Here is a 9,896-nt window from a genome sequence, read left to right on the forward strand (position 1 = left end):
TGACAGCCCCTGCAAATTACAACATTCATAACATTACCTAATAGCAGACCCAGTTGTAAGGGACTTGGTAACTCCAGTTGACAGTAAGCTGAACTTTGATCATCATGGTAATAAGAAAATCCTTCTACATGGCACAATCTAAAAGTAAGGCATGGCATCCACAACTAAGCACATCATAGTGCCATTATACTCTGCCCTCATTTGACTAATAATAAAGTACAATGCAGCTTTCGGTATGTACCTGACCAGGCATTTGCAAAAGCTGGAGTAGCTTCAGAGGTTCCTCACTAAAAGAATATATGGTGTAAATAACATGTCCTATTAGGACTGCCTGTCTCTATATTCGGTCTCCTACAGACTACTGAGGGATGATCTATACCTAACCGATGAGGCATTGTCTGATCCAGCCTTCATGGATCTGCCATACATTCATAAAACAAACAGCACTGGAATTAACCAATCTAAGGATCTAAACCTTGTCTGTGACATAAATGAAACATCAAACTTTTAAAGGCCAAAAAAACAAAACACAATCCAAAAAAATGGCCTTGGTTGCAATGAGATAAAGAAAGATAAAAAATTCCAAATAAGCAACTAAGAAGTGCTTAAAAAAAAGAGAACTTTAATTTAACAAATAAAAATAAAAATAAATCAGATACATCCAGTAAATCAAGCGCTTTCATCTCTAACCATTTGGAGACTTTATCAAGATTATCAAGACATAAATGAAACATGCTGGAGGGACAACTAAGTATCTCAGAGATTACCCCTTCTCCGGAACAGACTTCCCATTCATGTAAAGCAGAGCAGTTCCCTAAGCCCATTCAAAAGTAATTTGGATCAATGGATGGGAAAGCACAAACTCACCCCTGGTTTGTTGCCTGTGTCCTTTATACACAGTGGTAGCCTGTAGATGCCCTAAGGCACAGGCATATACCAGTGCTGTTCTAGTCCATGGGTATTAACAACTGGGAACATTTGGGCATGAAATGCTAGGCTCAAAAAAGGCTCTACAGCTGTTAGCCTAGCAACCTCCTATGATCCTATGACGGCCAGCCACCCTTGTATATGATTTTGTATCAGACGTGCAGACTTAAAACATGTAGCATTACATATAAGTTGGCAGCAGGGGCACATCAGTGTACCCTCTGTCACAAGAACATTTCAGAAAACCAGGAAAGGAACATTAGGGGTACCATTTCTATATAAGGTAGTAATAATGTGACCTAGTTTGCCACTTTATCTGATGGGGCACGTGCCAGAGCAGCAGGTGCTTTATGACCACTTAAAGCAGACTGTCATGTTTTTGTCCATAACCACTGCGACAGGGAGGAAAACAGTTATACGTGGCACAGAACTCAGAACAGTAAAATAATAATAATAATAATTATAATAATAAAAACTCAAGAGAGACTGACAGTATTAGCTCAGTGAACTGAACTGGGAAGAGGCAGTTAAAGGAATTTGACAGCTACAGTCTGAAAACAGTTTAATTCCCTTGAAGAACTGAAATTAATATAATCTCAATGCCACTTCAAATGAATATTTCAGATTTCAAGTAAAATGTAATTTATTTACATTTCAAAGAAATTTGTAAGTTAGTGTCTCATCTCTCTCTTCTGTGTATGCTAACTTTAACTTAACAAATCAACAAGTGCATAATTTAGTTATTGCTGTGGAAAACAGTACAAACAGTATCTCATTAATTATAAGGAATGTTGTGCTCTACATTTATACCACGAGTTCAGAATTTACCAACTAATGTGTGTCAAGTATTGTAGATCAGCAGACTGTTTTGTGTTTATGTAAAACCTTTAACACAAGGTATATGTGACAGAAAAGATTCTGCTAACCCGCAGTTAGTGTTCCTAAACCATGCTTCACTCAGATAACAGCATTCTTGTATTACTGTATTTTAAATGAATGCATATAAAGCCCATAGTCACAGCACTCTAGTAGGTCTGTGGCTTACAAGGAACCCAAAGACACAGATCAGTGTGTAATCGAGTCACAGTGTGCACTAACAAAACACCCATGTGGTTTAGAGGTTAGAGCAGTGAGCTGTGAATGAGCCATATGCAGAACAGCTGCATTTCATTACTATAATCTTTACCTGTGTATCACACAAATGCACAAGTTATCCTAGAACCTTGGTACTTACGTCTATTGGATTTCATTCATTTACAAAAAGATAAACGCAGTTAAATAAAATATTTAAGAGTAAAGTTACATCTCTTCACTTCTGACTGCAACATTCATACCGTGCTATTGACATACATCACCAGAAAGATATGTATCATGCCTTGTGCATACAGTGGTGAGACTGCTGTGGAACAGTGAAGGCAGGATTAGATGCAGGTCCAACTTTCAGATAAAGGTAACAATGTCTAGGAAAAGCAGTCTGATTGTAATGACATCTAGTGGGTAGAAGATTAATTACAATTCCCTGTGTTTACAGTATTAAGATGAATTCACGATGGAAGTAGCAGAAAGACAAAGTCCAAGTCACCAGGTATGACTCAAAACAGAGTTTTAGGCTAGAATGGTAGGTGCCAATTCTAGGTACACGCCTGACTGCAAAACAGCTCAACAGGGTATGTTAAGCAAAGTCAATCCACACATCAGCTGAAGGACAGCAGTTTGCTAAAGACATTACTCAGGAAGACATCAGAAATGCAGTGATTGTCTCATGAAGGTATAGATAGCATAGTCATCAACTGTGCACTTACAATGTCACATGAAACTGTTATACATGCATTTTCTAAAATGCCAAAATCTGTGGAAAGTATTGGACTACAGATTACAACTAAGAGCCAGCTACTTAAATCATGGAAATGTTCATTTCCTGTTTGTTTTCACAGGTACATCTAATAAATGCAATCTGTTATTTTCATTGTTAGACTGCTCCTAACGTTTTAGGGTTTGATTAGATTTTTGACTGCTATGCTATGCTGTAGTCTTTTCCACTGTTATACTGAATTGGCATTTCATAATCAATCTTTATTTCCATCTGAGATTTTCTTGTTCAGTCTTTGCAAACAAGACAGACCTTTGAATGCTGCTGTTTGTTGAAGGGTAAATCAGTGCTCAGAAAGTTAGCAAACAGTAAACAATTCAGGCATAGTCACCCTGCTCAGAATATGTTTCTGCAGTATTTTCCAAGTTATTTAACATATTTCAAAGGCATTATGTTCTAAAAAGGTTATTCATTGTGATGATGATGAACATTCTTCCAATCAAGGAAAAAGAAGGAACTGGCAGCACAAGTTATTTCTGATTTTGTATTATTTTTTTCTTATCAATGGTGCATTAACAGCTTCATTCTTATGGTCAATATGAATCATAACCCATCTGTAAGAGAATATATTAGTGATGTGATGATTCATCTGTTCACCTGACCTTTGAGAGACTCTTGTGCATTGGGTGCAATACTTTAGTACCCTATCCTGTGACTTATTGACTGCGACTTCTTGTATGGTTTTTCCAAAAATCTAGAACCCCCATGTTTGCAAAAGAATGCCACTTCTGTCCCATATGTAATATCCTTGCTCCAAAGCTGAGAGTTGTTTTTTCAAGTCAACAGTCTCTCTTTCTTGTTTCCTATTTCATAGGTTAGTACTAGGCTAACTGCCTTTGTCGGCCATTTTAATCCTAGCCATTTACCCCATCTGAGAATCAAACCCTGGGCCTTGTGTTTGTAAGGTGAACGCCTTAACCATTATGCCAACTGGATTCAGTCTAAAAGGAAACAAGGCATACAGCAAAGATATGAAAGAACAGATTAACTGGATTTGGTTAACTTACAGAAAGATCTCACTGTGTGTAGCTCAAGGTGGCGATAGGATCACGGATGGGCATGAGGTACCACCTGCAGAAAATATTTTCAGGAATAATACTGTTACGGAGAGTACCCACATATAAGCTATGTCTCACTTCAGTGGGCCATATGTAACAGGTAAAACACATGGCTACAATCCCTGGAACTATACCAAATACCAAAAGCATAGGACAGTGACAGGCAAAAAAAGAACTGTTTTCAGAAAGTTTTACTACTACAGAGGATGTATGTACTTCAGTGCTTGGTAAAGCTGTATATTAAAGATCAATTGACCACTGTACAGAGGACTGCTGTATAGTCATATTCTTAAAATAAGCAGTAGGAGTGGCCATCTCATTGTGAATTTTCTTACAATTAGTGCAGAACTGAGGCTCTGAGCTATTAATAAGCTGCTTGTTTCACAGAGAATTCCCATTCTCTGATTCAGGCTCCCCATCCATGTGAAGCAAAGTTCCTCGCTACCCCTATTTAAGCACAACTTGGACCAACGGATGGGTAATCATAAATTCACCCTTGGTCTGGCTCCTATGTCTCTGATGGAACAGAAGAAGTAAGTAAATCACCACCTATATAAACCAAACATGTGGGTTGCACAGCTAGGATTATAAGGTTCCTAGTGGTCTTTAGCCTAATATACACCTATGAATCTAAGTCAGTGCTACAGGGTCTGATTCTTTTCACCTCAGTTTGCTTATTGTGTGATTCTGAGCAAGTCACTTGACTCCTGCGTCACATCTGAAAAAGGAAACTTTTGTTCAGTGGGTTTACCTGGTTAACAAATGCATAAAAAAGTATTTTATATTGCCAAGTGCTAAAGTGATTCCTGATTGTATAAGAGAAAACAGTGAACTGACATTGGCTACTGTTTAGCCATGGAAGCATCACCTCTTCCAGAAGCCAAACAAATGTCTGTGTCTTTCTATACTAAACTATAACTGGTGGCAGATATCTGGTGTATAAAATAAAGTATCTCCCTCTCTAAACTTCAAGGAGGAAGTCTAGAATTGTAAATACAACCATAGAAACAAAGCAAGTTTTTATCCTAAGTGGAACATTGTACTTGTAAAAAGACAGACATGGGTCTTTACAGAGTGTAGCCTGTAGCAGCTGTTGACAATGGTTACCTGGAAAACTATCTTACACAAATTTTAGATTTGTGTAACCAGCTGGTTCAAAGGGTATACATGATATCTTGACAACAATGCAGTTCAGGCTGCTTGAAGGAGGAAGGATCTTTAAAAGGGCCAGAAATGCAGCTAAAGATTACTTGAATAGATGTGCCAAACCAGTGATGACACAGTAGTGCAGTATAACATGTGTACTGCACCTTCCTTTGGATGAGATGTCAAATTACGACCCCATCTGCAGGGCACTCCACTACTGACTGCACCTTCCCTTGGATGAGATGTTAAATTACTGACTGCACCTTCCCTTGGATGAGATGTTAAATTACGACCCCATCTGCAGGGCACTCCACTACTGACTGCACCTTCCTTTGGATGAGATGTCAAATTAAGACCCCATCTGCAGGGCACTGCACTACTGACTGCACCTTCCTTTGGATGAGATGTTAAATTACTGACTGCACCTTCCTTTGGATGAGATGTTAAATTAAGGCCCCACATCTGCAGGGCACTGCACTACTGACTGCACCTTCCTTTGGATGAGATGTTAAATTACGACCCCATCTGCAGGGCACTCCACTACTGACTGCACCTTCCCTTGGATGAGATGTTAAATTACTGACTGCACCTTCCTTTGGATGAGATGTTAAATTAAGACCCCATCTGCAGGGCACTCCACTACTGACTGCACCTTCCTTTGGATGAGATGTTAAATTAAGACCCCGTCTGCAGGGCACTGCACTACTGACTGCACCTTCCTTTGGATGAGATGTCAAATTAAGACCCCATCTGCAGGGCACTGCACTACTGACTGCACCTTCCTTTGGATGAGATGTCAAATTAAGACCCCATCTGCAGGGCACTGCACTACTGACTGCACCTTCCTTTGGATGAGATGTTAAATTAAGACCCCGTCTTCAGGGCACTGCACTACTGACTGCACCTTCCCTTGGATGAGATGTCAAATTAAGACCCCGTCTGCAAGGCACTCCACTACTGACTGCACCTTCCTTTGGATGAGATGTTAAATTAAGATGCAGGAGTAGGCGGTAGTGCAGATGGATGTATATGATTGCTCTGGTAGTAGAATATTAAGGTTATGAGATGTTAACAAGTTGCTTCCTGTGGTTTAAGGTTTGATTCCCTCAGCCTTCATTTGCTTACTTTGTGACCTTGAGGAAGTCACTTAACCAGACAGGGCTCTGGGGCAATTTGGAAATTGGGAGAAGTTCCTCAGTGGTCTTCTGGACCTCAAGCCCAGTAACCACCTATAAATCTAATAACTTCCTGACTTCATAAAGAAAAACACCCACATGCATGGTAAGAAAGAGCCATTGTTTTGAAACAATCCACTTATGCTGTATTGACATTCTGAGAAAAAGAGCAACATCGGGCATGTCTTCAGCTAGTGGAATTTGGCCTTATTGGCCTGAATGCACCAGTAAACACTTAAAAAATGAAAGTAAAAAGTCATGGGCATTCGGGAGCCACATAGCTAAAACAGTGCCATGTCTGGCAATTAGCACAGAGAATTCAAGCTCTGACTTATTAATGAGCAACATCTGTGTTAAGGGTGTAAAGTTTATCTCTTTCCACCTTTGTTTTCTTGCAGGGTGACCATGGGCAAGTCACTTAACCAAATATTGTTTTGTGGCAATTGGGAAGATGAACAAGGTCCTTAAAAGGTTACTGCATTGCAAACCTATAAACCTATAATCCCTTGGCTCTTACTGAAAAAAGTAAGGGACTTACCCCTAGTTATTAGGAATAGTACCTCAGGTCTCATCTTTGAAAAACAGCCAGTAGTTCAATGGGACAAACCAAGTCAACAAAGCAGAAATAAAAAAATAAATAAATGTCTCGTCTTCTGTCAAACAATGGAAGGTCAAAAGGACCAAAATGTAAACTTTGATAGTGAAATAATAGGCCATGTCAAACAGATGCCTGATAAAAGACAGGCACATATTTATTTTCCTAGCAAATGCAAAAATTATGACTAATAAAATAGGTATCCTTATAGGGAGAACTATTTCTAATAATTATGATGTGGCCATGATTACTGAAACATGGTGTAGTAGGAAAAATAGCCTAATGTCTATTCCCAATTACAAAGGTCACCATAATTTTAGGGCTGGAAGAACAGGGGGTGGGTGTCTCTTTACATTTCAGCTAAGTTTAGTTTATGTACCTTCCTATTAGATAAAAACAGTGACCTGTTTGTAGTCAGGATAACACAATGTGATTCAAATTATGAGGCAATGTTTTATGGAAATCCTATTAAATAATTATTATCTGGCCCTGACTTTGAGGTTATAATTTGATCTTGTTTCAGTAACAGTTATAATATCATAGCTAGAGACATTAATGCCCCTAATATTAATTGGAAAGAACCAAATAACAATTCATCTGCAGCCAATCTTATTGTGGAAAACAGCACCTTATTTAGATGTTGTCAGGCTGTTAGTGAGGCCACTAGGGGTAATAGCTTCCGTGATGTTGTTTAGATAAGTGAGAAAGTAACCATATCTAGCTGTAGTTTAGTAGAATAACATAGTACTTCAGACCACCTGGGTACAGAGTGCATTTTTATATATTCCAACATGTGGAATGTTGCAAATACAATTCTACAGCACTACTTACTTGGCAATTAATAAAGACATTGCAAAACTGCAGTGGAAAGAAACATGGACGGGAAAACCTTGAGATTAAATGGTCTACATTTTATGGGTTTTTAAACAAATTAACTGATATATTTGTTCCTCTTGGTAAACAACGGACTAAGAGAAAACATTTTCTAGAAGGATGGTCTTGTAACAGTTTCCAGAGTTAACAGACAAAGGAAGCATTACTGGTTAATGGTTAAAAAAGACCTAGTGAAAAAAAATAGGCTAGTGTACTATAACCAAAAATATTTTATGAGACTATTAAGGAATAAAAGAAAATGTTATAAATTAAGTGTGGCAAGAAACTACGTCAATACCAGTACAACATTGTTCAAGCACTTTATAAATTATGGGAAAGATCAGATGTCAGGTTACTGCTTAAAGGATAAAAGAATGATTTCTGATCTGCTAGAATCAGTTTCTGTCTTTTCTGATAAATTATTTAGTAATGTTGGTGCAAAACTTTGATTTGCCTCGGTTATTGTATATGGAGATAGACAGGATGGCTGCAATAATGCACTAAGATCTGTCAGACAGAATAGAGCAGCTGCCCTGATTGACCTTAATGACTATTCCTTACAAAAAAATCGTTGTAGACTTGTTCGGCAATACAACAGTACTTTTTTGGGGTGGAAGACAAGAGTAATTCGTATACCAAATTCATCTAATGGTTGTCAGGTGGAGGCCTTTAAGCTGATTAGCTTAATTTGCATTTTGTCAAAGTGTTTTGAAAAAATCATTCCAAAAAAGTGAAAGAACTAAGTTTGAGTAACAATATTTACCAACATGGATTTTGTATATGGTCGTGCTAGTCAGTCTAACTTGATACGTTTCTGTCAGAATATTTTTGTTCACTGGATAAGGTTATTCTTATTATTGTGGCTTACCTGCTTGATAAATTTCTGTCAGAATATTTCTGTTCACTGGATAATTCTTATTATTGTGGCTTACCTGCTTGATAAATTTCTGTCAGAATATTTTTGTTCACTGGATAAGGTTTTTCCTGTTGATGTCCATTAACTGGAAATTGCTAGAGCATTTGATTACATCACTCATAATGTGATTTTGAAATGTATGGATGATTTAAATATTAACCACTAAGTAAAGTGATGAGTGACAAAATGGTGGCCTGGAAGGTCCTTTGGTGTGAGAGTAAAGGACTGTCTCTCTAAACCAAGGAATGTTGTCAGAGAAGTCTTGCAGGGGTTGATCCTGAGGCCATTCAGGTATTTTTATGGCAGAGTTCTTTATTTCAGGCATAAGTTCATGGATGACACCAAAATTGGAAAAAGTATTAGCACTTTTCATGGCCACAAACATTTATAGCAGCTTCTGGATTGTTTACATCTTTGGTGCAATTCAGCAGAAATGCAGTTTAATGTTAAAAATGTTTTATTTTGCACTTTGGAAAAATGAATATCCACATTCTTTAGATGGTTAGTTGATATCAAGTGCAAATAGTGTTAAGCATTTGGGTGTTGCTATTGATTCTGGGCTAAAGTTTTATGGGCATCTATTTAGTATTATTAGGAAGTGCCATAGGGTATTGAACCACATTAGATGCTGTTTCTTAAATAGGCATGCAGAGGTCTTGCTTCCATTATAATATGATAGTATATTACATCTATGACTGAATATTGCGATAGTGCATGTGTTTATATCAGTACTCAGTTAAATGAATTAGAAAGTATTCAAAAGTCATTTCCAAGGTCTATTAGGGGCTTACATCAATACTCTTACTGGGAAAGATTAAAAGTTCTATCTGTAGCTTCAGTTATTTACAGGGGATGTATCAATGCTGTATAAATGTTCTATAGATCATAGGATCATATGAGATTACTAGGCTATGGATCCAGAGGCCATTTTTAAGCCTAGCCGTTTTAACCCAATGTAATACCATAGAGGTGCTAGTCAATACCTAAGATTGCATTTAGTGATGACTGCCCATGTCCAGGAGAGTTGTGGGTGCCCCATCCACTCCTCCAGGCTCCTGTTGAACAGTGTCATAGAGGTGCTTTGTTTCACATGAATTGGTAGCATGTTCCAAAGACATAGCAGTCTCTGGAAGATAAATCTGTCCCATCAGCATGTCCTATTTAAGTCGCAGGCCATACTTAAGTCCCTGGAATGGGTAGCCCTAGACCCATCTGATTTACGGATATGCAGCAAGTTCATTAAGTTTGGGTCTTGGATACCTCTGTAGGCCAGGCATAAGTCTCCCCTAAGAAGTCTATATGATACGGAGTACAATGACAGGTATTTTAGTCAGTC

The 9,896-nt window shown here is 38.1% G+C and overlaps 1 long non-coding RNA gene across 1 annotated transcript; it reads right to left on the reverse strand.

Annotated features, from left to right (window-relative positions):
* Positions 1–1,552: 1,552 nt before the first annotated feature.
* Positions 1,553–9,490, reverse strand: LOC122809352. Its single transcript, XR_006365890.1, has 2 exons — positions 5,591–9,490; positions 1,553–5,554 (listed from the first exon to the last, which is right to left on the reverse strand). It is a non-coding gene; the product is annotated as an uncharacterized LOC122809352 (long non-coding RNA).
* Between the last annotated feature and the right edge of the window lie 406 nt (positions 9,491–9,896).

The sequence above is a fragment of the Protopterus annectens genome, chromosome 1.part1 (genome assembly GCF_019279795.1).
Source record: "Protopterus annectens isolate FY-2018-M chromosome 1.part1, PAN1.0, whole genome shotgun sequence".
Lineage (NCBI taxonomy): Eukaryota > Metazoa > Chordata > Ceratodontiformes > Protopteridae > Protopterus > Protopterus annectens.